Here is a 27756-nt window from a genome sequence, read left to right as displayed (position 1 = left end):
CCAAGCCGGATGCACCAGGGACAAAATACATCCCCAAGGCTCATCCCCAGGGACCCGCTCCTCCAGCCCCCACCTGCGGCAGCTCCCGCCAGTTACCTCTCAGGGGGCCGATGCCCTGACTAGGTGGAGGCTCTTAAAACCCAGTCGTTGCTCCTCCCAAACCCTCGGGTACTGTCTCAGGCACGAGCTTCCGGGCCACCTCACGTCTAAACCAGGACAGGGTAACTTCATCTCCCACCTGTGGTAGGCAAGAAACCTCAGGGCATTGACCCGAGGTCAGTGCATACAGTCAGTGCTCAATGAGTGCTGGTGTCGGTAATCAGGCCGCCATCAATATGTGCTTCTCCCCACACCTACTCTCAGGATGGAATTTCTCCACTTCTGCGCATTCGGGGCCGCCTAAGTCTTTGTTCTGGGGACCGTCCTGGGCCTCGCAGGACACTGAGGAGCATCCGCGGGCTCTACCCTCTAGAAGCCAACAGCACAGTCTCTCCCCAAAGCCATGAGCACCAGAACCGGCTGCAGATGTCGCCTCGGCAGCGCCACCTGGCGGGGTCCGAGTCTGGGCTGTCGCCCGCTCTGGTGAGTTCCGAGTTCCCTCGGCCACGCCCTGTGGCCCCCGACCCTGCCAGTGTGTGTGTGTGTTTTATTTACTTTCAAACCCGCGTGCCCAGAGTTTCACAGGACAGCGTCCCGGGTCCCAGACCCCGGACGGTGACGGCGCACGCTGAAGTCAATGCCATTGTATGGTTTTCTTTTTTAAGTTTCATTTCTTAAGAAAGCAAAACAACAACAAAAAAAAACCAGAAAGGCTGGTCACCACCCTCTACATTGATTTCCTGGCCCACGTGCAGGTCAACCTACAGGTGGAAAAGTACTGATCTCGGCAGCTCCTTTACGCCAAGGCCCAAGGCGCCGGCAGACGGCCCAGCCCGGGCTGCGTCCAGCACAGGATCCAGCCGGCCGGGCGCTTCCAGGCTGAGCCCCAGTGCTCTGCCACCTCCCCAGGGCCAAGATCCTACGCAGTGTAGTGGAAACTGGGATTCCAACTGCAAGACGGACTGAGTGTGGAACAATAAGGGGGAGGTTCGATCCCAAGGCGGAGGGCCAGCCCTCCCTGCATCCGGGCTCCCCGCTTCCTCCACCTCTCTTCCTCTCCATAGCTTGCTCTGGTCCTTGCTGTTTTTATTTACAGCCAGCAGCCGGTGGAGAGGGCTGTGTCTATTTCCTACATAGGTCCCAGCCCTGCCCCTGGGACCTGCCTCTGCCAGTTCCTCAGAAATGTGCCCCGTCTGCATCCCAGACGGGACTCAGCCCCGCTCCGGTCCAGGTGGGAGCTGGTGGGAAGAGGGGCTTTTGATGCAATCAACAAACCATCTTTTACCATCTCCTGTTAAAGAAATAGGAAGAGGGCCAGCCGGAAGGGCCTCTTTCAAAGAAGAGAAATAGTGCCTCGTTTAGAATTTGAAAGGCTGAATCATAAAATCCTTTCATGAAACACTCTCTGCATAATATTTTTTTCCTCCAAAAACTTCCTCACCTGAGGTTACTGGAGATCATTAATGCTGACATCGCCCCAGCGCTCGCTCGAGGAGGGTTATGTGCTAGAGCCTTCACAGGATTCTTTTCTAAGCATCCTGGCCGAGGAGGCAGGGGTAGTATTTCTGTCCCCATTTTGTCGATGGGGAAGCTGAAGCCAGAAGAGCTGCAATGTCTTCCTTAAATAACCCGGAGTGAAAACTTGGGAGGAATAACCCAACGTGATTGGCAGGCGTAGCGTATGAAGACGAAGGCGGCCCTTTGCATGAGCCACGCCTGTGTTAAAAATTCACCGTTGGTTATGTGGACTCCAGTGTTGGGCCGATGGCGATTGGCTAAGCTCAGGCGGTTTGAATCCATCATTCTGAGCCACTGTGCCGGGGTCCTCAACGTGTGGTCCCTGGGCAGCAGCAGCATCTTCTTCACAGGGGAAACTGCAAATTCTCAGACTCCACCTTGAACCCAATGAGTCAGGAGCTCCGTGGCTGGGGCACCACAATGTGGGTGTAAATAGGCCTCCCAGGCAATCCCAGTGCATGCTCAGGTTTGGGGACCACAGCATACGTCACCACCCACTGCACTATGCTAAGCTACACAGAGGCACAGTCAAGCTAAAAATCAGTGCAGACCTGATGGAGGTTTCTCCATGACCCTCTGTCTCTTCTTTTTATCTTTCCTGTGTCTTTACCCAGTCAAGTCCTACATACATCAACCCCCAATTCCCAGGGAAGCCCCAACAGTATACTTCACTGAGAGCACACCCAGGTTTGTCGGTGCTTTCTCACAAGCATTCGTTCATGCGTTCATTCATTCATTCTCGTGGACACTCAGCCATTCCCCAAAACTTGATTAAGTGCCCATAAAGGTGAGTTTTCCATGTCAACATGACCGGGCTGGGGGATGCCCAGGTAGCTGGTAGAACTTTCTTCTGGGTGTGTTGAAGAAGGTGAGTCAAGTAGAGATTAGCATTCGAATCCCTCGGCTGAATAAAGAAGACTGGCCTCAACCGTGTGGGTGGGCCTCATCCCACCCTCTGACACCAAAGAGAGAGACAAGATGGAGGAAGGGCGGACTTGCTCCCTCTGCCAGAGCTGGGACATCCGTCTTCTGCTTCCAGACTTCAGGCTCCTGGTTCTCGGGCCTTTGGAGCTGGACCGGGGCTTATCCTGCTGGCTCCCCAGGTTCTCAGGCCTTGGTGTGGACCGGGGCTCCTGCATGGGCTCCCAGGCCTCCGGACTGCAGGTGGCAGGTGGCGGGACTCCTCAGCCTCCCTAACTGCGCGAGCCCGTCCCTCAGTCGACCTCTCTCCACTTGCCTCTGTTCCTGTTTGTCCTGTTTCATGCAGGAGGCTGGCCCACAGTGCCCACCATGGCGGGCCCGTGCTGACTGCTAACTCTGGCTTCAAGTTGCTTGATCCAACATGCCTGCTTCCCGCCCTGGATGAAGAGCCCGCCAGGGGCGCGGGGAAAGGTGCTTTTAATCTCCGAGTCTCTCGTTCCTAGCCCGGGGTCACACAAGCTCAATGGAAGCGACGGGGGAAATATAAACAGAATTCTCACCACCCTCTCACGTTTAATTCAAAGTCCTCCGGTCTGGGAATGCCGCCTGTCCCTGCTCTTCCCCAGAGGGGACACGGGAGAGAGGCCTCGCTGATTCTCCTGGGCCTGTTGGGCATGCGGCTGTCCCTCAGCCCCGACGCTGAGTGGGTTTCTCTATGGTGCAGCAGGAAAAGGGGATAATCAGGTTTCACTGCCCGGAGCTCACCAGCTGGACTTCCGGTCTCTCCCAACCACCACTTCACCTCCCGGCCACAGAACCAGGACAGAGACTCAGGCGGTGAGGACATATAACTGCAGGTGGCATTTGAACAGCCACAAGATGCACATGTGTGTGCGCGCACACACACACACACACACACTCACACACACTGCCTGCTGCCTTTACTCTTGCAGTTTGCCAAGGGCCAAGCATAAGCTTTTGGTTAAGAAGAAGATGCATTGTAGGAAAAGCTGTCAACATCCCCCGGACAGAGCGCACATCTGTCAGGGACCGCAGCTGTGGCTCAAGCTGGCCAAGCTCAGGACGGAAGGTGACCACGGCCAGGATCGCAGCCAGCGCTAGCTTTAACATTGGAGGGACGGGCATGAGCAGCAAGCAGACTGTGGAAATGCCTGCAGCCTGGAACATTCTCTGCGTCCCTCCCTTCAGATCTCATTTAAAGGCCACTCCAGAAAACCGGGTCAGGCCTGCCGTTGCTCGCCCACGCCTCCTTCCTAGAGGTGGGCACAGCGGGAGCTAAGTGCCTGCTGTACAGTGAGTTGTTGCTCGCCCCCAAAAGAGAGAATGCAACTAGCCTCTCAACTCAGGTGGCTTCCCCGCCCCCAGCACAGCGGGTGGCCACGTGTAGATGCTCAATAAACATCCATTGAAAGAAACCATGGAATGAACCCAGCTCAGCCACCGCCGGATGTGCTACCTTGAACAAGGTATTTTTTTCTCTTTTCTTACCTACATCCTGGGGATACTAAAAGTTCCTGTCTCTTAGAGTTGTTGTTTGGTAGGATGAGGTGTATGTAAAAGAAAAGCACAGTGATTTGGCACAGAGTAGATTCTCAGCAAAGGTCAGCGGTAGCCACCATGGTACAAAGCTCTCACTCAAGAGCAAAAATGCAAGGTTATGTAGAACCCAGAGCATGACCTGGGCATAGAAAGTGCTCAGTAAATCTACATTCAATAAGTACAGTGCATTTCAGGTGCATCATCCCAGTTAACACTAACGGTTCATGAGTTAATCCCAAGACGTCAATATCCATTTTTTTTTTTTTTTGTACCAGGGATTGAACCCAGGGTGCTCAACTACTGAGCCTCATCCCCAGCTCTTTTTTATATTTTATTTAGAGACAAGGTCTCACTGAGTTACTTTAGTAGTTTGTTAAATTGTTGAGGCTGGCCTTGAACTCACGATCCTCCTGCCTCAGCCTCCCTAGCGGCACGGATTGCAGGCGAGCACCACCGCTGACCACCTGGTCATCAATATTCTTACCTTCATCTCATTTTACAGACGAAGCAATGCAGGTTTAAGGAAGTTAAATCTCACCTGACTCGTGTGCTTCGGAAAGTGGCCCATCCAGAATTTGAGCCCCACTTGCTGAAGCCTGACATTGGATCACCACCCAAATTCTTTATCTGCTCTCAGCCTGGGTTTGCTTATCTGGAAAATAAAACAAAGAACAAGCAAGCAGAGTAAGAGCCCTAGCCTCACTGGTCTCAGAGGTACCCCACCGAGCAAGCACTGGGCAGGGACAGTGGGTGATATTCTCCCAGATCAGCCACCTTGAGTGCTCCCGGCTGGGGGATGGCTTACGTTTTAAGCACCGGTTTTCCCAGCGTGAGGCTGGAGCAGGGCTCCGTGAGCCTTCCTGCCATGCTTGAGGGCGGAATCAGCTCCAATGCACAGAGGAGACGGGGTGAAGGAGGCCTGCAGCTCCATCTCCCCACAGCGTCAAGCACAGGTGTCCCCAGCCCATTTCCCTGAGCAGCGGAACAGTCTCCGAGTGCCTTCCTTTCCCACCCTCTGGTGCCTTGGCACGTGACCTGCCCTTGGCAGATGCTGAGTCTGCTCTTTGCACCTGTCAGTGGGCAAGGTGCTCTCTTGATGCCTCGGGGACCCTCTGATTCATTTTGTCCTCTGCCTCCCCCAGCCAGCCCAGGCAAACTCAAAGCACCCATGTTTCCCACCCAGCCTGCAATTAAGTCATCTCAGCCTCCGCTTCCCATCAGCACCCATCTGGGAATATGATCGCGGTCACTGGCTTCATGGGTCCTGCACCCCCCCCCCCGTGTCCCTTTCTATTTGTGATTGACATTCACGTACCGCTATCAACATAAGGAGCCACCAGTCAAGCAGAAAGTGATTATCAGGAGGCACTCAACACACCCCCGACTCCACGCGGAACGGAGGTTTCTCAATAATGGACATCTGAGTAATTTCATTAATCGCTGGATTCAGACTCGCTGAGACTTTTCTTTTTTTCTTCCTCATACATAAGCAAACAAAAATCTGGGTGGTTACAAATGTGGTACAAGCAAATTAATCCTTGGATAGCAATTTAACCTGCAGAAGTCAACTAAATCCTAGATTTGTTTTAAACCATACGCCTGTACTGTGTCTTTCAACCCGCGTCACGCCAGGAATTGAGACTGAGGCTCACGAGGGGCTGAGGCTGGTTAAGAAGAAGGCAGCCACCCATTTATCCTATTTGGCAATTTCTAAAATTATTACCCTTATTGTACCATCCAAGAAAATGCTTTTTGTCACATTATAATACGCCTCTTGGCCTTTGTCCATTTTTACCACATATATTTGCAGCAGAGAAAAAGCTAAGGTTTCCTCTTAGATCAGAGAAAGCTATCATTTGGGGAATGCAATGATTGAAGTTTGAATATTATTATAGGTTCAACCCAGCATGCACTGGGGCAGGTATGCTCCATGAACAATGATCGGCTTTTGCTCATAATTTTACAAACACCTCGGCCCTTTTTCCTAAGAGATGGTGAACAGAAAGAAGCTAAAATGTTTTGTCTGAAGAAGCTGGAAAAACCAGTAGTGAAATATTCTCAGGATAGCATGTAAAAAAGTAGGAGCAACATGTAACAGCAGAACTGGACTGTGATCAGAATTTGAGGCTCAAGGTTTTTCTAAATATAAGAACAGAAGTGTCTAGATTGGGATCTGTCCCAGGGCCGCGATTCCCAACGTGGGCTTCGGTATCAGGCAAAGCTGAGTGGAGACCAAGTTCTGCCTTTGACTGGGTTTGCTGGAGCAGATTGCTTAAGCTCTTTGGGGCTCAGTTTTCCCATCTGAGAAATGGGTATAATCGTTGTTTCCCAATTCACAAGATTAGTAGGAGGATTTGAAGAGCTAATGCACGTCACATGCTTCATCCAGGACCACGCCCATGGAGCACGCAGTACATATTACTATCATGATTAATACTAAGACACGGGACGAGTCCCCTGTCACGGTTTCTGTTACATTTATCCCTCTTAATGCCACAGCTTGAACTCCGGATTGAGGACTTCAAAGCCTTGTCACTTTGTTAGAATACTGCCGGAAGAGCCCGTATAACCAGGAGGAAGAGCTGTTTTGACAGAATATTAAGCATAATTCTGTAAACTGAATGTGCGATGGTAGAGGAGGGGAAAGGAGTTTTCACCAGATATACTGTGGTCACCGATACCGCGTGTTCCCCGTCAACAAAAATTCAGAGACTGCTGACGGGTGCCCCATCCCTAGGATCCCTTCGCCCTCTCCGGCCACCTCTTCCCCAACCTCCGAGACACTCGGCTTCCCTGCCTGCGCCCAGCACTCCGCTCCGAGTCAGGCCCTCTGGCAACTGGAGCTATTTTTGCCCAGGCTGCCTGGGTTTCGTTAGTTCACCCTGGATGGCCTTTAACCACTGACCGCTGGACAAAGCGCCTTGAAGACCCAGCGTCCTTGCCTTGGGTTAGAGCAAACCTGAGACGCCTCTTCCGCCTGCGCTTCTGTGGGCTCGGCCTGAAGTCGCCCTCCGTGAGACTCGTCACCCAGGCCCAGCTTACGGTGCTGCTGCCCCGTCCAGTCCTGCTCCCCCGTCCAGTCCTGCTCCCCCATCCAATCCTGCTCCCCCGTCCACTCCCTTACCACTTTCTTCTGGAAGTACTTAGTCAATCTTCTGCACCCCAATTCTGGTCTCAGGATCCACTGGCGAGTCAGACCTACTATAAGCACTGTGAATAATGGCGTCCACCCAGCGTGTGTGTGTGTGTGTGTGTGTGTGTGTGGTGTGTATTTTATGATGTCCCAAACTGACAATTGTGAAATTGCATATTACATATCATAGGGTGTTTTTTTTTATTTAAATACTTATCATTACCATCTTTTCATGTCTATAAATATTCTTCAACAAGTTGCTAACAGCCACCTGGTTTCCCATTGTGGGGTTGGACTGTAATTTAACCACTCAGATGGTTTTTGTTGTCTATTGCTATGGTAACAATGCTGGATTGAACATCTTTGCAGGAAATTATTTTTATATGTCCCTTTTTTACTGCACTGCCTAAAAACACTGCCTGGGTCATGTGGTAGCCCATTTCTTGGGGTTATAATTCTTACTCCCAAATGCCTTCAGAACGACTGGACGGGCTCCTTCCCTGCCGGCGCCGTCCTTGGGCTCTATCGTCATCCTTCCTCCATTGGTGGGTCCAAAGAGTGGTGCTCACGAGGGACCTGGGGCTTAGACGATCCTAACAGATACTTTAGCCTCCAAAATGGGCCCTTGCTACCTCCTTCCCATTCACTGATCTGAGTCTAACCCAGGTGGGCCCACGGGAGAGGACAGAACAGAGACCCCAGATGGGAACCTTCACATATGTGGTCAAATGATCACTGATAAGGGTCCCAGGTCCATTCGATGGGGGACGGGCAGTCTTTTCAACAGAAGGGAATAAGAAAATTGGATATTTACATACAAAAGAATAAAGTTGGGTCTCTACTTGAAACCATAAAAAAATTAACTCAAGACAGATCAAATGTAAGATTTATTTATATATTCCTCTTAAAAGAAAAATTTAAGAGGGAAAATTTTTCATGGCTTTGGAGGGCCTGAATATGACATCAAAAAAGTACTCAAGAGTTTAATGGATAAAGAAATTCTGGTACATATACACAATGGAATACTATTCAGCCATAAAGAAGAATAATATTATGGCATTTGCAAATAAATGGATGGAATTGGAGAATATTATGCTAAGTGAAATAAGCCAAGCCCAAAAAACCAAAGGCTGAATGTTTTCCCTGGTAAGTGGAGAATGATATATAATGGGGGTGGGGGGTGAGGAATGAGAGAATAATGGGGGAACTTTAGAATATGTAGAAGGAAATGAGAGGGAGGGGGGTATGAAAAATGGTGGAATGAGACAGACATCATTACCCTATGTACATGTATGATTACATGCATGGTATGAATCTACATTGTGTACAACCATAGAAACAAAATGATGTACCCCATTTGTGTACAATGAATCAAAATGCAGACTGTAGAAAATTAAAAGCTAAACAAACAAAAAAAAGATATAAAATGCATTTCATGTATGTATAACAGACTATTCTATATGTAAAAAAAAAAGAAGTACTGATAACAAAAGAAGAAAAAGTCATGAATGGACTTGAGTAAACTATCAATTTTTGTGCATCAAAAATACCATCAAAAAAGTGAAATAGTAACCCACAGAATTATATATATATGCACATATATCTAGGCATATGTATATACATATTCATACATATTAAGGGATCACTATTCAGAATATGTGAAGAACTCTCGTAACTCAACAACAAAAACCAAAGAGCCCAGTTAAGAAACGGGCAAAAGACTAGACGAGCCATTTCTCCAAAGGAGATTTTCAAAGGATGAACAGAAAGATGAAAAAATGCTCAGAATCATTAGGAAACACTAACGAAATCACAATGAGATTCTGCTCCCCGCCTGCTAAGGTGGCTATTATTAAAAAATTGGAAATAAATGTTGGGGATGAGGAGGAAATCGGGGAACCTCCTGCTTGGTGCTGTGAAATGGTCCGGCAGCCGCAGAACCCCCAGAACAAAGCAGAGGGTCCCCAGGGGATCCAGCCGCTCTGCTCCTGGGTCCACACGCGGAAGAACCGAAGGCAGAGACTTGAACAGCGTTCACAATAGACAGGAGGCGCCCGCAATCCCAACACCCGCAACAGAGAAGTGGGTCAACAAAATGTGATCCCTCCGCCAAATGGAATATCGCTCGGCCTAAAAAGGCATGAAATTCTGACACGCGCAATGAGACAGACGAACCTGGGCGTCTGCGCTAAGCGAGAGGAGCAGACACGCAGGGACAGTATTACATGGTTCACTTACGTGAGACCACAGGAGCAGACAGAGTCCTGGGGACAGAGTAGAAGCCACCAGCCATGGGGAGGAGGAGGGCAGAGCGTTACTGTTTAACGGCTGCAGAGTGTTTATTTGGGAGGATGAAAATTCTGCATATGAATAATGGGGCCACTAAATCACACAGTGGCTAAACCAGTACATTTAATGTGTCTTTTAGCACACTTTAAAATTTGCAAAATGAATTATTTCTCCTAATGATGGGGAAAAATAAAGATAAACTCCTTGTTCTGACCCAACGGGACAACTGATGGCAGCGAAGAAGATGGATTTAAGAAGCGATATAGCTAATGGGTGAGGGCTGGGGTTTGCATTTTGACCTCCTCGCTTCAGATTCCAGCCCCATCCCTCACTTCTGAGCACCAGAGCCTCTGACAAGGCTCTAGACAAAACTCACCTGAGATCACCTGTCAACTGGCAAGAACGTCCGTTCCTTCCTCAGGATGCTCTCCAGGCATTCAAACGCATGTGTCTGGCCTGTGTTTAAAAATGTCCAAATAAAATATAGCTCTGCTTTGGGTCTGGTTGACTGTCACCGTGGTTATTACCTCTAGGTATTTGGGACCCTTTGCTTTTTCTTGGTGACTCACCGTGATTGCTGTTCACGCCGATCAGGAGCTGGTTGGAAGAAATTCATCCTGGTCTTTCCAGTTCTGAGATGGAGACACCCGGTCCTCGCTCCCTGAACTCAAGACTTCCTCGTGCTGGAATTCAAGATGTTCCTGGCACTTCCTGATCACTCCCCAATCACCTGGGAGCCATCCACTTGGGCCTCTTTAGTCTTGTTATTGATTTAACATGTTTAGCGAGGACAGTCCTTAAAAGAGGGAGGAGTCAGCAAATCCATCTCAAGCGACGTCGGCGTCCGGCCCAGAAGTCCTGTCCTCAGGTTCAGGGCGGCCGTACACCCCAAGCTGGCAGCGGGCCCACCTTCCGGGCCTTCTGTCCAGTCCCTGCACAGGGCTTGGCAGTCTGCAAGCTCAGCCGCCGCGGAGTCGTGAACGTTTCCGATGTGAGGTGGCAGCAAGGCCTTCCTGGCATTCATCACGCAGCAGGTTCGCCTGAAGGACTCTGAAGCTTCCTCCGCGTTTTCCTGCCAATGCAGGGGCATCCTCCCCGCCAGGCTGGGCGTCCGCTTGCTCAGAGCTCCTGCCGCAGAGTTCAGTGGAGACACCGGGAAACCAAAGACCCTCTTTCTAATCGGACCCTGCCACTGACTCCTGGGGGGATCTTGGGCAAGTACTTAACCACCCCCATCTGGTCTCCCCAGAGGTCGAAGCTCCCTCCTGTTGGGTGGCAGAGGTCAGGTACACGTGGCCCTGGAGAAAAGCTCCAATTGTATACGAAACAAATTTAAGTAATCACTGATGAAATCAAAGATGCAGGAGAATATCCTCCTTGGAAAGTTCCTCAGAAATTGGACAGTTATGAGATAGGGAAGCCAAGACTCGGAGAGCCTGAATGGGTTTTCCAGACCAAGGACAAAGCGAGGCTTGGACTCCAGCCTCTGTGGTGACACAGAGTCAGGATTCCACAGTGCGCTACACACCGTGTCCCCACCCCAATCTCCTAGCTGCACTTTTGGCTCCTAAAAGCCTCCATGTCTGCTTTGCCCCAAGCACATCATCTTCTTATTACTCCAACACGTCTCGGGGCTCCGTGTCGACTGGTCTACTCACTGTTGAAAAAAACCCAAAATATCCAAAAACCCGAAAGGGGCCCTGGGAAGTTAAACACCTGGTGATACCCATGACCACTTTAGTGAAAGGGCTGGAAGAGCTTTAGACTGACCAGCTTTCAGAAGAGTCAAGAGTAGGGATGAAACGTGGGAGAGAATTTTTTTTTTTCAAAAAAGAGCAAACTAACTTATCTGAATAATGAGTTTCAGAAAGAGAAGACGGACCAGAGGATATGATCCATTCTGTAATTCAAAAAAAATTTTCCTGTGTGTCCAGCTTCCAAAGTCTAGCTCCATGGTCAAGGCCTGCTGAAGCACATGACCACGTAATTCCAGAAAGCCAGAATCAAGGAAAATTTTACAAGGTTCACAATTGGCAAAGCAGGTCCCCAGCACAGTCAGACCCAGAGTGGCTTCAGACTCCTCAAGAACAGCTCTAACAGCTAGAAGACAGTGGGTCATGTCTGCAAAATTCTGAGGAAAGTGGTTTCCAACCCAGGACTCTATACCCAGGATCTCAAGCACGATAAAAATGGTAAGTCCTTTTAAGAAACGTAGTAAAACGTTGTCAACTAAAGGGAGGGTGAAGGGTTATGGAAAATAATATTCCTACAAGATAACTCTCCAAGAAAATGGAGGGACAGTGTGGTTCAGGAAGTGGGAAAGGAAATTGGCCAAACATTAAACCTCTCCCTGTGCTTTCCTGATAACAATGGGCCCTACAGGAAAGAGGGATATGGAATGCCAGGCCCTAAGCCTTGGCCTTCCCGTGTCAACCGAGTCCTGAATGACAATGGACAGGATTCGGGTACTCATCCTTCGGGGTCTGGCTTTACCTGTAGAACTAGCCCCTGAGGGTCAAAACTGCACGTGCACATGATTACATCCTCCTCCTCCTACCCCATAAAACCAGACTCCCCACTGTAACTGGCGGCCATTTTCCCATCCGGAAAGTGGACCCACATGGCACCCGAGTCCGCGAAGGAGTAAGGGCTTCTCTGAATCCGTGGAGGGCTGCGTCCCGTCCTTTTGCGCTTCCAGAGGGGATAAACCAAGAACAGAACACACGGCTATGAGAAACAGGCAAGAGGGCGTCCACCGCGGAGGGTGGGCACAGGTACCGCCCAGCACGGGAGTTCATGCCCTGACTCAGGGAGCAGAGAAGCAGGTCTAGTCTCCAGGGTCTTCCAACTCCTGCAAGGTAAGATGGATCGTTTCCTGATAAAGAGGGATGTCGTCAGACAAGAGTCACATCATGAGCCACAAACTGGATATAAAACGAATGACAAGAACTGAGAAAGGGAAGCAAAATTTTAAAAGGCAAATATTAAAATCAGGGAAAACAAAAAGTTGTTCAGTAAAGAAAAGATCATAGAACATTTACACGATTCAACTCTAGAAGTCAGTCGGTCTGGTCATGACACACACCTAAAAGCAGGACATCGACCCCTACTGAAAGAACCAGCCGGAAGAGTCCACTCTGCTGGCCTCTGGAAGCAGGGAAATGGGCAGAAATGAGAACAGGCTACTTACTGCTATTTTTATAACAAATTTTGCAGAATCTTTGACCCTTTAACTCCATGCAAGTATGAGGTCATACACGTGGAGATGGATGAACATCTGAAAAGAACGCGGATAAGCGTGCATGTGTGGATGTGTGTGAGTATACGTACGGAAACGGAGTCTACAAGCATGAGTAATACAGGAAAGTTCTGGACTTCCCTAGGCCACGCTCCACCTGGTGGCCACAGGAGAAGCTGAGTTGGTTGGAATGAGAATTGTTGGTAAACCTGGCACCTGAGGGCATGGCTTGGCATGCAGACTAGGGGAGTCTCTTAGCTCTCGATCTCTTGCCAGCAAAGCCTTGGTGTCCAAGAACCTGCAAGGTGTGCTAAGGTGTTTATGGCATCAGTGCCCCTGATGCTCTGCAGGTAGCTCAGGGGTGGAGGTTGTAAGAAAACCCACGAAAACCACACTGGACACAGGAAATCACATAAGGGAGTTTATTAAGCAAACAATGTCTCCCTGCAGGGTAAGAGAGAAAATGAGAGGAAAAGAAAGGGCACGCGCTAGAGAGAGTGGAAAGGGAAGGAGGAGAGAGAGAGACAGTAGGAGACAGAAAAGCATGAGAAAAGATGGCGGGGTAGCCACCCTTAAGCAGTTGAATTCTGCCAGGCTAACAGGGGACCAATAAAGGAGAAGGATACTTGCAAGCTGACTGATGAACCAATAGCTAGCCAGGATGTTCACAGACTGACAGTAGTTGGGAGGCGGGGAAAATGGCTGCACCGGAAAGGGTGGGGGGAGCAGCTTTCAGACTGACAAGCTCGGTTGTGATGCAAGGGAAAGGACAGGGGAGCAGCTTTGTATTACAGAGGTGGTTTGGGTGCCCTCTTCTAAGCATCCCTGATTGTTGGACAAGAGTCCTGGACTCCTGGTGCTATAGTTTCCATCTTGTATTTTCACTTTCCTTATCAATAGGGGTAACAGATACGAGTGGTGGGAACAGGAGGTTAAGGTAATAATTTTACTAACTGGGTCCACTGTACTGACCCACATGCTTTCTTTAAAAATCAATTTAATTAATGTAAAGCCTGCCTGGCTTAAGTCAATAGGCTATGCTACATTCCTCTGCAAACCACCTGTTACCTGCAGGAGAAATACAGGCCTAAAGAGTCCTCCCTAACAATGAGAAGAACTCAAGTTACCCTGAGGGGGACTTTTGTGCCCTTTACACAATCCAGATTCCAGGACTCAAGGGGACCAGATAATTAGAAGCAAAGTCCCCTAACCATAAAATCTGGAAGAACAGTTCCAGGTAGAACTGGTCAGGGCAAGATCCAGAGTGGCCTTGGATCTTTGCAGTGTCATGATGTGACTTGAAGGGTGGATGTCAGGTGGGTTCTTTGTCTCACAAATTGGAAGAATGGAATCCATAGACACAAGGGCAAGAGCAAAGTAACAGGATTTATAAAAGTAATAGAAAGAAAGCAGATCTCCAAGAAAGGGACGGGTATCTGTTGTCTAGGGGGTTTTATGGGCTCGACAGGTGCCTATAGGTGATTTGTGGGATGTAGGATGCAGAAAGGGGCCAATCGGCTCTCTGTTTTTTGCCTTCTTCAGAGAATCTGGAGAAGAGTGATTTTTTAAGCCTTAACCAGTCCAAGGGTGGGGATGAGGGTCTGTTGGCTCAAAGAATTGGTCATGTCTAGGGGCAAGTAAGGAATTGTCCTTGAGCTAGGTATAGCTGGGGTCAGAAGTTTGATTTCTCAATCTTCTCCTCCTCTTTTTCTTCTCTGAGACCCTTTTCCTGGCTGCCTATGGGTGGTCTATCTTCCCATCTCCCCTTCATCGGTTAAGATCATGAACCAGGGGGACTTCAAAGTCTGAAGCCATCCTGTCATCAGTCAGAAATCAAGAAGTGGCCCTGGGCAGGACTCTCTGGAAACTTCTCCCAGTAAACTAGGAGGGCAGAGGGGTGGGCCACTCCTCTCCTCTCTGAGAGGACCTACTCTCTACTGTTTTCCTTTGAGAAAAAACTTAACCAGTCTTTCTCCTATTTTTGACCAATTCTTCTGACTGAAACCAACATTGACTTAACGTTAGTTCTATTTCCTGTGTGCGACATCCATATGCTGCATAAAGCATGGTTGCCAGGGAGACCTGTCTTTAAAGTAATCAGCAAACAACTTGGAGGGTTGGTCTTAAAACACAAACTTACAAAGTGATTCCAAAGCCTCAATTTAAGAAAACGTGTTCCCGGGAGTTTCACCAAGAGAAAAACATGCTCTCCAACCTCCAGATGAAAGCTCAGGAGCGAGATCTTGGAACCTCCGGGCTGAGGCTATGGAATCCCTCTCTCGGCCGCCATCTTGTGTGAACTGTGGGTCCTCAGCCTTCACATTCTCACTTCATATTCAGCACCACAGCAATAAAATTAATGGGTTGAGCATTTTCTTCTTAATAAGTACTGCAGATATAAATGTCTCAGCCATTTGTCTTTCCATGAAGGTTAAAATATATATATATATATACCCAAAACAAACATTGCCAGTGTAACATCACATTCTGGCATTGTGGTTAACATTATCATTTCAATTGCATCTCACGTGTTACTAGATTAAGGAAGAAGGGTTGTTTGAATAGGTTGCATTTGACTTTTTTCATTCATGAGACTGTTTAGAGTCTCAAATCAATTCCTACTGACTTTCTAAAATATGTTGGGAGAAAAATACATCGTGATAAATAGCAATTGCAATGGAAATACCGAGAAGGAAAAAGAAACATTCAGTTGCTTGGCAGGGAACCATTCAATTTTTAGAAGATACCTGTCGCTTGTTTTCCTTCCTTTTCCTCCCACCGGAAGGAATTTTAACTCTTTCACTGCTCATTAACATTCCAAAGCGGGCAAGGGGAAAACACCCGCATTTCAAAGACTTGCTGTTTTTATCAGGATACAAGTCCTGTCCAGACCCACTCTGTGTTCAGACCACCCACCTCTCAGACCACCCCCCACCAGGAGCCTGCTTTGAGTGATGATGTTTTCTGTGGGGAACTACTTAGTCTCTATTTCCTCAACTGTAAATTGCATATAAGTATGAGATTTACTTCAGGGTGCTAAGAACCATAATTTTCAAATTTTTATGCTCATAATCCTTGGTAAGGCATACATTTTGCATCCAAACTCAGTACTCACATGCCCATGAATACATACACACATATGTATATGTGCATACCTGGGTTCATTGCTATGCACCTATCTGGAATTGAAATTTCACAAAAGAAGAGTTATCTAGATTCGATCAAACACATCCACACATTTTAATTCTACTTTTTGCAGGTCTATAAAAAATGATTTTTGGAACCCACTACATTGATTCTGTGACTACTGGATGAAAGCATGGAGTTTAGGAAACACTGATTTAGAGCAGGTGTTGGCCACTATGGCCAAGCAACGTTTTTGTAAATAAAGTTTTATTGGAACACAGCCATGGCCATTCATTTACATGTATTCTATGACTGCTTTCTTGATATAATAGCAAGGTTGGGCAGTTGTATAACAGGGCTTCAGAGGTTGCTTTTGCTAAGAGCACTGACTCTTGGCTTGGGCCTGCTGATGCCTGATGGGTAACTAAAAGCAGGATAAGAGATTCACATCTCTGCCTTCATTTTGCATCTGTCTCCTCTGCGACATGAAACTTTGGGTCAGATTCCTGCTCAACTCAGCATGTAGATGACTTAATCACTTAAAGAGTGTCCATCCCAAAACTGGCCATGCAGGGTCAATTAGTACTAAATTTACCTAACCTCTCCTGTTCCCCCTCAAGACTCGAGACACCAAGAGAAGGATAACTGGGGTGTTTTCAAGAGTTCAGGAACAAGGAGACTTGCAGGCAGATCATCCCATAATGGGATGGTGCCCTAAGAGAGAGCAATTACCCCCAAAACTGGAACTGAGGCTACCCCCCTAAGCAGGAGGAATCATCTCCTGCGGGAACTGAGTTACCCCCTCTAGCAAGGACAGCTTTTTCCGCAGGACCTCACAGAAACAGACTGAGAGAATGACCCACCCGTCCACAGTTTGGCCAAGACTGCTAACTATTCACCTTTCCCCACCACACACACCATGTGTTTGCTCGTATACAATCCTGGAGCCCTTGCCTCTGCTTCCTGCAGGCAGGGCTTGGGAGGAAAGTTCCCTGCTTCCCAGTTGGCCACACTGAATAATGAACTCCTTTCTTGGTTCATCACAACTCCTGTCTCTTGTTAGAGTCTCCAGGCAGCAAGTGGCAGAACCTGGTCTGCTGGGAGCCCCAGCCTCTGTCCTGGGACTCCAGTAACACTGTCTGTCTCCTGGGAGCCCCAGCCTCTGTCCTGGGACTCCAGTAACACTGTCTGTCTCCTGGGAGCCCCAGCCTCTGTCCTGGGACTCCAGTAACTCTGTCTGTCTCCTGGGAGCCCCAGCCTCTGTCCTGGGACTCCAATAACACTTTCAACAGAGACTGTATCATCCCTAATGCTGAAATTTACTGTCTGGTCCTTTAAGAAAAAGTTTGCAGACCCTGGATTTAAAGAATTTAATGTAATCCACCTAATGGAAAGGCTTTAACCCAATGCCTGGGGCACCAGACATACCTTTATTATTATTATACATGGTGTCGCTGCTGTGATTGTCCAACTAAGAAGTCATGGGAGGAGCTTTCTCATCAGATATATATGATAAAGAGACCTAGCTCAAAAAGTAAGAGGGAGGTGGAGGATTTAAATAACAGAGAGGGTCACTCTCTTTTTTCCCTCAGGCTTGAGATACATATATCAGCCCAGACAGTCCCCAAATTGGCATTATCAGCCTCTTTACCGCCGGGCAAACCAGCCGACAGTGAGGTTAGACCACATTTAAGCTTTTAAACCCCTTCAGATCCCTCTACTGAAGGTGCCCTGCTCTTCTTCCTATAGTCATTAGAGACTAAATCTCTGATAAGCAAAGTAAATTAGATGCAGTGACATTCTGCTAATTGAGTCCTCTCCTCTGCTTGGCTGGGCTGGGCTGTTAATTGCCATGGAATCTTATCAATATGGCGGCTGACTGGCAGATAGTGGTTCATGGAGAGAAGGATAAGGACCCCAGCTCTCCTGGGTCAAAGTGGATATCAAATCTTCAGGTCCCACCTGCAACTATCCAAGGCAATATGGGTTAAAAGAGAGACAAAACCGTCATTCAAAACTCATGGAGGGGGAGCAGAGGAAGGTGGAAAACCTCCAGATACGTGTTAAGCAAAAAAGAAAGGGCCAAGATTACAGATCATGCATTATTAAAGCTGCATTTCCCCCTCTTTCCATCCCCATCAAATTTTATTTCAGTGAAACACAAGGGTTTAAAGAGAGATAAAAGACTGTAAAATATAAATTAAGTCCTATTTATTTCGCTTCCCTGAGCCAAACGTGTTGGGCTCTGTCTGAATGTGTTGCCCAGACCGTCTGAATGAGGTGGTTTTCAGCTGCATGAATATCTATGATTTGCTGACATCTGGCAGTGGGGTCCTGCAGCCAATCACAGCCCAGCTCCCTGGAAACCATTAGGTTCTGTTGGAGGGTCTCTGCTCTCACTTCTTTTCAGAATTACCCTGATAACCATTTGTTAAACTTCCAAAGAGACGAAACGTGTCTGTGGAAATGGCGGGGATGGAGCTATGGTGGGCTTTTGTTGAAGCTGCCTCTGCCCAGCCCAGCCCAGCCCAGCCCCAGCCTACTCAAAGGCCCCCAGTCACTAATTCTCTAACAGGTCCCCGTTGTAAGAATTTCGGGTGTAAATAAAGATGAGCCCATTGGATTGGCAAAAATCAAACTGACTGATAGTACCCAGTCTTGGCAAGAAGGCAGGGACTCCGGGCGTCTCACGGCTGCTGGTGGGAAGGAGATTGGCAGAGTCTTTCCCAGAGGATTTTGGAGGGTGGGATAAGGGGTTAGTGATGAAAACACTAAATATAAAATGTCACTGTCTTTTGATCCAGCAATGCTACCCGCTCTTTCTTTTTAATACTCCACAATTTATTTATCGATTTACTCTTAATAGACGTTTGACCTATCACTGGTTTTCAGCTGTTTTCAATAAAGTTCCCACGAGCCTTGTTCTGTATCACTATCTGTCTAACAGCGTGGCTACAATGAGAAAGACAAATGCTAACAGATCTGGATAAGAAAAGCATCTGGAGATCTCTCCTGCAGCTCTTGCAACTAGTTTGGAAAAAAATTTTCAGAAGTACCATCTGAAGCTGCATATTCCCTAGGACCCGGCAGTTCCACATCCGGGTGTAACAGCAAATTCTTACCCAGAGCTGAGGGTGTGGCAAGACGATTCTGAGCACTGTGTTTGGTGGGAGGTGCTGAGAAGCAAACCCGGGACCTCATGCGTGCGGGGCAAGCACTCCACCACTCAGCCCACCTCCTGCCCCGGTTTGCAAGCACTTTATACACACCGGCTCCCTGTTGAGAGCTGATGCTTGTTTTAGTCCACCTTCTCACCGCTGCCACTGAAAATCCAACCAGAACAACTGTAGAGGAGGAAGGGCTTATTTAGGGGCTCATGGTTTCAGAGGTCTCAGTCCCTAAGGGACTGTCTCCATCCCTTGGGGCTCAAGATGAGGCAGGACATCATGGTGGAAGAGTGCGGCAGAGGGAAGCAACTCACGTGAGGATCAGAAAGCAGAGAGAGAGAGAGAGAGTGTCCACTCTCCAGATGCAGATATATACCCCGTAGCCACAGCCCCAGGGAGCCACCTCCTCCAGCCACCTGCCACCCACTTGCCTCCAGTTACCACTCGGTTAATCCCACAGGGATTAATTCACTGATTAGGTGAAGGCTATAATCTAATCATTTCTCCTCCAAACCTTTTTGCATTGTCTCACATGTGAGCTTTTGGGGAACACCACATCTAAATCATAACAATGCTTTCATTACAACCCTCTCCTGCCTCTACGTCGCTACCCTGAAAAAAATACACATGTCACCAACATGAGTACTTTCTATGTGTTAGGCATAGTTCAAAAGGGTGAATTTTCCCACAAATGCTTGCAACTTAATAAAAACTATCAATCTCCCCATTCTACAGATGAGAAAGAAGAGGCACAGAGAGGATAATTCCTTGGCACAAGCTAACCACAGGTAGCTCAAGTCCAGGAATAGAACGGCAGAGTACTCAAACCCAGTCCAACCCTACAACTGACCAAAGTACCACAAAGGTTTGCACAAGAGGTCTATAGCTAAATGGCTTTGGATGCTGTCACACTGGGAGCCACCTAAAAAGCCATCAATGGGAGCCTGTGGACAGTCGTACTACTAAATGCTTTGTGGCTGTTCTAAAGAACAGGGGAGGTCTCTATGTTCTGGTAGAGAATGATCTTCAAGATAAAATGTTAAGAGAAAAGATCGGTTTTATGCATCTTGTGATCTGTTGACTTTTGGCTTTAAAGGCTCTGTTTCTAGAGAAGACAGGTTGACAGGGAAATTGAGAGGAAGTTAGAGAGATAGCTCACACACACCCCAACACACGTGCACATGTCCCCCCCGTATCGACATCCCTTTAGAGCAGCACCCGTTACAACCAACGAACCTACGCTGACACGCCAGGACCACCCAAGTCCAACCTGACCACCAAGCTCAGGTGGGTGTTTGCTCTTGGTGGCTCTTTGGGTCAAGGGGACTGTATAATGACATGCAAAACCATTATGGTATCTGGAGGAATGGTTTCAGCACCTGAAGTTCCTCAGCACCTCTCCTACTCATCCCTCCCTCCTGAGCCCTGCCCACTGCCCATCTTTTTGCCCGCTGCATAACTTTCCCTTTTCCAGGATGCCATACAGCTGGAGTCCCCCAGGACACTGCCTTTGCAGGACAGCGTCTCTCATTCAGTCATACGCATTTAAGTTTCCTTTGTGTTTTTTCATGGATTATTAACTCATTTCTTTTTAGAGTCAAATAGTACTTGATTATCTGGATCCACCATAGTTTATTTATCCATGTGCCTATAAAGGGCATCTTGGTTGCTTCTAAGTTTCGCCGATTATGAATGAAGGTGCTATATGTAAACCCATGTACATGAGTTTTTTTCATGAGGCCTGTTTATTTTTTTTAATAGTGTGTTTTGTGCACATACACATCTGTGTTTGAATCTCAAAAAAAAAAATTGCAACAATTATTAAGTGTAGTTAACCGCTGGAGAAGAATCTGGAATCTAGTGCAGAGATGATGTGAAAAATAACCGTTATTGTTTATTCTTTTAAAATGGGTCACTCAATGTGTGTGCACATTGGATATGCATTCATAAAGTTGCTTGAAGAACAAAAGAACTAACTAGGAAAAAAGAAAAAGAAATAGAGCAGACCCTGCCTTGCACAGCCCACCGGGGAAGCCCATGCTCTGTAACAATGCTCAAGACCACCCGCCTTACTGAGCTGAGCTGAGGCTCTACCATCGGTCCTCGTTGCTCGCAGACACTATATGTACTTGCCTACATGCTAAAATTTATTTGTAATTCCCAAATCAATATCTGTGGTGCTTCTACAGCCATCCACAGATGTGCACTGGTGCAGAGCACAAAAACGTGTCACTCAGCACACAAGCTCCCAGCTGGGGCCGGAGGAGGCAACGCCCAGCTTCTCGTTCAGCCATCCTGTGGCAGACTAAAGTCCCTGGCACGAAGGATTTCATGCTTTCTTTTGTTTTTGGTGGCTTGTTGTTTTGTTACCCCCATCCCGGAGCATTGGTGAAGTCTGTCTCGTGTTCTTGGAAGCAAGAAGGCTGTCACATGCCTCGCAGAGGCAAGATGTACAGAAGAGAAGCTTCATTCAAGCATGAGTTACAGGGTTGTTGGCCATGAGTTCAATGTTAATGAATTAAATATATATTCACTGTATATAATACAGTGTCTCTAAACAGAAGCGCATATAGTACAATGTCAGGTATTGATTTAGTTGACAAAAATGTTGGCTCGCGGCAACCTTGCCCTGTCTTTCCTTAGCAGCAGTGGTTCAGTCCTTGCTGATTTGGTGTCCATGGTAGCTTCATAAACCAGCAAACTACAACCCGTGGGCCACTGTCTTAGTCAATAAAGTTTTATTGAAACACAGCCACCCCTGTTTGTTTACACACTGTCCTCAGGAGCTTTCACCCTATAATGGCAAAATGAAGTTGCCATGACCCAGACCCTGTGGGTCTCAAAGCTTAAAGATCTCATACTGGCTCTTTTGAGAAAAAGTTTGGCAACCCCTAGATTGTAAACACTCACCATTTAGCAGCAGGTACTGGGCCAGGCACCATGTGGGCCAGGTGATACATTACTGTGAACGCTAACTGCTCCTGGGTGGGTGGCCCATGCTCAAGTGTAAAGTCTTATTTAATCCTCGCTTCTACACCCGGAAAGGTGGCTCTTCCTTATCCATTTTACCCATGAAGAAACTGAGGCTCAGAGAGGTGACAGGAACCAGCCATGGTCACACAGAGCAGGGAGCAGGAGCCGCGTCTGGCTGCTCCAAGGCACACACACTGGCTATCATGAGCTCGCCCCTCGGTGGAGGAAACAGGGAAGGTGGGCAGATGGGAGCAAAGAGCTTCCCTGGATGAAAAGCCGTGGCCCCGTGTCCTGGGTGCTAACACGGTGTCCGCGTGGAAGCAGCAGAAGAAAAGACAGGACCGACTGGGTAGCACTGGATCTCTCCCGTGTCCAACAGGCGCTGGGAAGAAAGTCCATGAGGGCTCAGAGCTGCCAGGAAGGAGTGCCCACCTGGAGGAGGAGGAGCAGGCGCTGTCCAGGCCCCACCCACAGCCCCCGTGACCCTCCCCGTGCACACGGTCAGCTCCTGACTGCAGCCCGGGGCTCTCCACCCATGCTGAGAGGCGCCCCGACCCCCGACCGGAGCTTCCTGGAATCCCTTCCCCAGCAAGTTACCCAGATCCTCTCTCAGGTTCTGCTTCTGGAGAAGCTTTCAAAACCATCAGCTATCAGTCATGTGCAGCAGGGTGATGTATTGAGGTAGTAATTCCAGTTTTGTTCTCATTCTAATGAACAAGTTGGCCTTGTTAAGATGAACATAGTCAATTACTTTGATCTTCCTCTCCGTTCTTCTTTGAGCTTCTTGTCACTTTCAATTAACTTATTGCCATACATAACAATGTACAGAGGGTAGCAAAGTAGAAAATAGAAAGAGCCCAGGTCCAACCTGGATCCTGTTACCCAGACTTCTCGTTCTTTATCTGGGTTGGTTGAGTCTTTTCTTACTTGCAGCCTAGTGTAACCCTCCTGACACAAGCGCCAAGATGCTTTATAAAAGCAACTAAGGATGCCCCAAGTGGTATTTCTGCCCCCAAAGCATTACCTGTTTCAACAAGTCAAACCAAGAATCATTCAACAAAATAATTATGCTCCTCAAAAAAATATCGAAGTCAAGAAACACAGGAACTGTTCTAGAATAGTAAAGATTAAAGAGACAAAACATGTGAATGGGATTTAGGATACTAGATTAAACCCTGGACTTAGGATAGGGGGAAGTTTGACATTTGATAAAATTTGAATATAATCTATGGAATAGATAATAGTAGTGTAGTGATGTTATATTTCCTGACTTTGCAAAGTGAGCTGTGGTTATGTAGAAGAATGACCTTGTTCTTAGGAAATACACATTGAAACACTTAGGGGTACACATACAAAGACACTCTTGAATGTTTCAGAAACACAGAGAGAGAGAGAGAGAGAGAGAGCATGTATTAGTCCATTTTCTGCTGCTATAACAAAATACCTGAAGCTGGGAACTTTATAAAGAAAAGACATTTGTTTGACCCATGTTTCTGGTGACTGCAAAGTCCAAAGGGCACAGCACCAACATGTAGGCAAAGGGCCTCTGTCTGCATCACAAGAAGTCAGAGTAACGGAACAGAAACCAGCCCCATGCAGAAGGGGCCAAGCATGCAGGGTGGCCTGGCTTTATGACAAGCTGCTTCTGCAAGGACTAACTCACTCTGCAAGGACTGGCTTTAATTCCTTCAGGGGCAGTACCCCTAATAATCTGCCCACCTTCCACGAGACCCAAATGTTCCACCACTGCAACTTCTCCACCCTGGGGACCAAGCTTCAGCATATGACCTTTTTGGGGACAGACCACATCCAAACCATAGGAAGGTGTGGGGAGGGTAAAGCAAATGAAGCAATATAAATTATGGGTGAATCTGGATCAAAACTATCATCAAATTCTTTATGCTGTTTTTGCAAGTGTCCTGTACATTTGAAATTATATCAAAATTAAAATTTACTCACTTATCCTAGTGGGGAAAGCTCAGTTTACCTCTGTTCTTTCTCCCTTTCTGGGACTACCAGCAGGTAAAGAAGAAAAGAACAAAATAGAAAAGCCAGACTGAGGTTAGAGGGAATACAGATTGACGCAAAAGTCTTCAAGCGAAGAAACGCAAACTTTCTTCTTTTATCTGAAAGCCCCTCTCTGCAAAATGAGGTGACTTTGAAGGAATTACCCCAGGGAGTTCAAATGCTATCAAGTATAAAAAATAATAACTGTGTGCTGTGTTGAGAACAGTTCTGCTTTATGTGTATCAACTCATTTAATTTTACCCCATTTCATCATTTATCATATGATTCTCAACCACTGGAGATGTATTCATAATGCAATCAATCCAATGATTTCATATGCATTGGTGAATATTAATCTATTAACAATATTTAATAATTTATTGTGCATTAATAAAAGTTAATGTCTTATATGTCACAGTATTTAATTTAGCATTTAATTTACCAAAGTGAAGACCTGGAATTTTTTTTTTTAAAGTTTGTTAAAACCAACAGCTCATGAAACTCAAAGCTAACATTCAGTATGAGCCAGCACTTGGCATGCATAGCTCACGAGTAGATTGATGCTTTCCAGCGGCCCAGGAAACGAGTACCATCATTATCCCTCATTTCACACTTAGAGGGGTAGAGGGCTTGCTCAGTTCACAGGGAAACTCTGCCATGGAGCTGGATGCAAATCCAGGGTGGTACGACTTCAGAGCCAGCAAAGAGATGATTTTGAAAACATTCTGCAAGCTGAGATTTAATCAAACGGAGTGTGTGGTCAGCTGCAGGCCCCAGGCCCCAGGGAACATAAATCAATGAGAATAAAGCTCAGTCTAGCAGCTTCCCTAGTTCAAAATCCAAATTACATGCACACACGCATCAGCGTTTGTGACTCCAAAGAGCAGCTCGTTTAAATTCTGTCGTACTGGCCTCCCTACCCTCGTATTGTGCATATTTAAATTCAGCTTCAAAAACACTTTCATCTTTGTGGTTTTTTAAGGAACTTCCCAGGGCTGACAGCGAGAGGCGTCCAACATCCTATCTGCTGGAAGCACATCTAAGTTGGTTGAGTCTTAACAAACCCCACAGGTTCCCGAGGCCTTTGGACAAAATGTGGCAAACAATTAAGGAACAGCGCGTGAACAGAGCTGTTCACAGAAGGACCTCGGAAACACAAGCCACGCTGGGGGCCGCTGTGCCCCCCTGGTGTGGGGCGTTCATCCAAGCAGCGTTGTGCCGTCTAGACACTCTGCTGGAATTGGCTTTTTTAACTTTTTTTTTTTTTTACTTATTCTTTGGCTCCTCTTTTGCAAAGAAGCGTCTCATCTAATCCCCTCCCCTCTCTGCTGCTGCTGTGCCCTCTCCCCGTCCCCCGCCCACTCCAGTCAAAAGTGAACACTACCTAGTGGCCTGAGTTTTTTTTTTCTCCTGTGACCAAAAGGCCTGACAAGAACAATTTTAGAGGAGGAAAAGTGTGATGGGCTGACAGATCTGACTCCATGAGAATGTTCTAGGCCAGACTCTAAGGGAAATGTCTAAACAGACTCCATTTTGCTCTGAGACTCCATGTTATGTAGGAAATAAGCTTCTCCCATGGGAACACCCCGCCTCTGTGCCCATCATCAGTTACTTGGTGTGACATGTTTAATAATATACAATGGCAACTCCTAGGCAGTAAAGAATTGCTCTCTTTGGATTCCTGTTGCTCCTAAACAATGTACCATGTGAACAGTGATTGTGTGGATGTTAGCGACCATTCTCTAGTTTGTACCTAGGTAAGGGTCATTTTGACCCACTTCCCCCTCTGTCGATGATCTCATGTGTTAGTTCGTAATTTTGAATCATAGCAACAGACACTTATGATTGATGTGATTTTTGGTATAAGATCCCCTACAACCCTGTGGTCAGGGCTGTTCTCCCAATAGCCATTTTTTGGGGCCTTGTGTGAGACAGTCAACCAGCCAGCCCAATAAAGACTCTCAAATTTGGACTCCTCAGTGGTGACCGGTCTGTCTTTAAGTTGCGCCCCATAACAAAAGTATATTTGGGGGCTCACGGTTTCAGAGGTCTCAGCCTAGAGATGGCTGCTCCATTCCTCGGAGCCTGAGGTCAGGCAGAGACCCATGGCAGAGGAAAGCAGCCAGGACATGGCACCAGGAAGCAGAGAGACTCTCCTCACCACAGATGAAATATGTCCCAAAGGCACACCCCCAGGGACCCGCCTCCTCCAGCCACACCACCCCGCCCCGCCCCCCGCCTGGGTGGCCACTGGTGAATCCCATCAGGGCACTAATGCACCGATTAGGTTAAGGCTCTCCTAACCAATCATTTCGCCTCTGAACTTTCTTGCATTGTCTCACGCTTGAGCTTTTGGGGGACACCTCACACCTAAACCATAACAATACCCAAGAGGGAAATGGGGTTTCCATTTTCATGAGTTTCCAGCTTCCCTGATGGACTCTGCAGGCTTGGCTTATGCTACCTTGGCCTCCATTGTTATAAATGCCACCCAAATAGCAGGGCTGAACTAAGGCAGGCCATTGGGCACCTGGGCACCACATTTAAGGAGACTCTTGCTCTCTGGACATGCTAGTGTCCTGGGAGCCTCCCTGGTCTCATTTTAGACCCAGTTCTGCTGAGCACACCACCTCCACCCTCAGCACCTCCTCTTCTTCTCTCCCTTCGCCCCCTTCTCAGTATCCAGAGTGAGCATTTTGGAGGAGAAATCTAATCTCGGCACCCGTGGGATGAAACCTAGAAGACTCAGCAGAGCCCTCGCAATGCAGCCACCTCCCTGGCTGGGCTGACGAAGCCCTTCAGATCTGGCTCCTCCCTTCTTGTCCCACCAGGCTCCCAGAAGGTTCTGGACACCACCAGGCTCCTGGAACCAGATCCACCATCTGATCTGGGTTTTACAGCTGCCACCCCTTTCTTAAGCAGCCGCCCCTCTCCAATTTTCCAAGCTAATTCCAACTCAGTTTTCACATCTTGTGGGGGAAAAATATCAGCCTAGCAGACCGGGAGGGGACTGCATTATAGCTCGAACCTGGCTCCAAGCCAGCCCCTCCACTCGCCACCCTGATGTCGAGTCACCGCACATCTCGGGCCTCCACTGTCCTCACGCGTGCTTGGAGAGAGGGCCACTTTGTGAATTAGCAGCAGGTGTGAGGCTTTCGGAAGGTGGTCCGCGTAACACTGTAAGATCAGGGCCGGGCACGCGGAAAGTGTATCAGGTATCAGAGGTTATGACGCCACCTTCACTAGCACATTCCCTGGGATCCCGTATGTCTGGATGCCTCTGTGGCACCTGTCCTTAATTCTGTCACCCTCATTGGGCTGTCTTCCCCTCTGGACCACAGCCAGCAGCAGGAACTGGGTCTGTCTGTTCTCTGCTCTCCCGCTCCCATACCCTCCAGCACATGTGTGTATGTGCTGAACGAGGCAGGACAGAGACCAGAAATAGGCAGAGCGGAGACATAAAGGGAGAACGAGAAAATACCATTTTATTTCAGAAGCTCTGCACACTTTTCTGGGCCAGTCACTTCCTGAACCAGTGTCTGTTTGTCTCTCTCTCTTTGGCCTGTTACTCCCAATTTCCAGGGAAATCTGTAAATCTACCTGTGCACTGTTCATTAATAAACAGATTTAGAGAGCTATGATAGTTTGAGAAACCTACAATTTAGGAGACTGTCCGGTGCTATCTGTTGGTCTGATAATGAAGACCACATCAGCCTAAGGATTCT

This window comes from Sciurus carolinensis, chromosome 18, assembly GCF_902686445.1.
Source record: "Sciurus carolinensis chromosome 18, mSciCar1.2, whole genome shotgun sequence".
NCBI lineage: Eukaryota > Metazoa > Chordata > Mammalia > Rodentia > Sciuridae > Sciurus > Sciurus carolinensis.
This window is presented reverse-complemented; position numbering follows the sequence as displayed.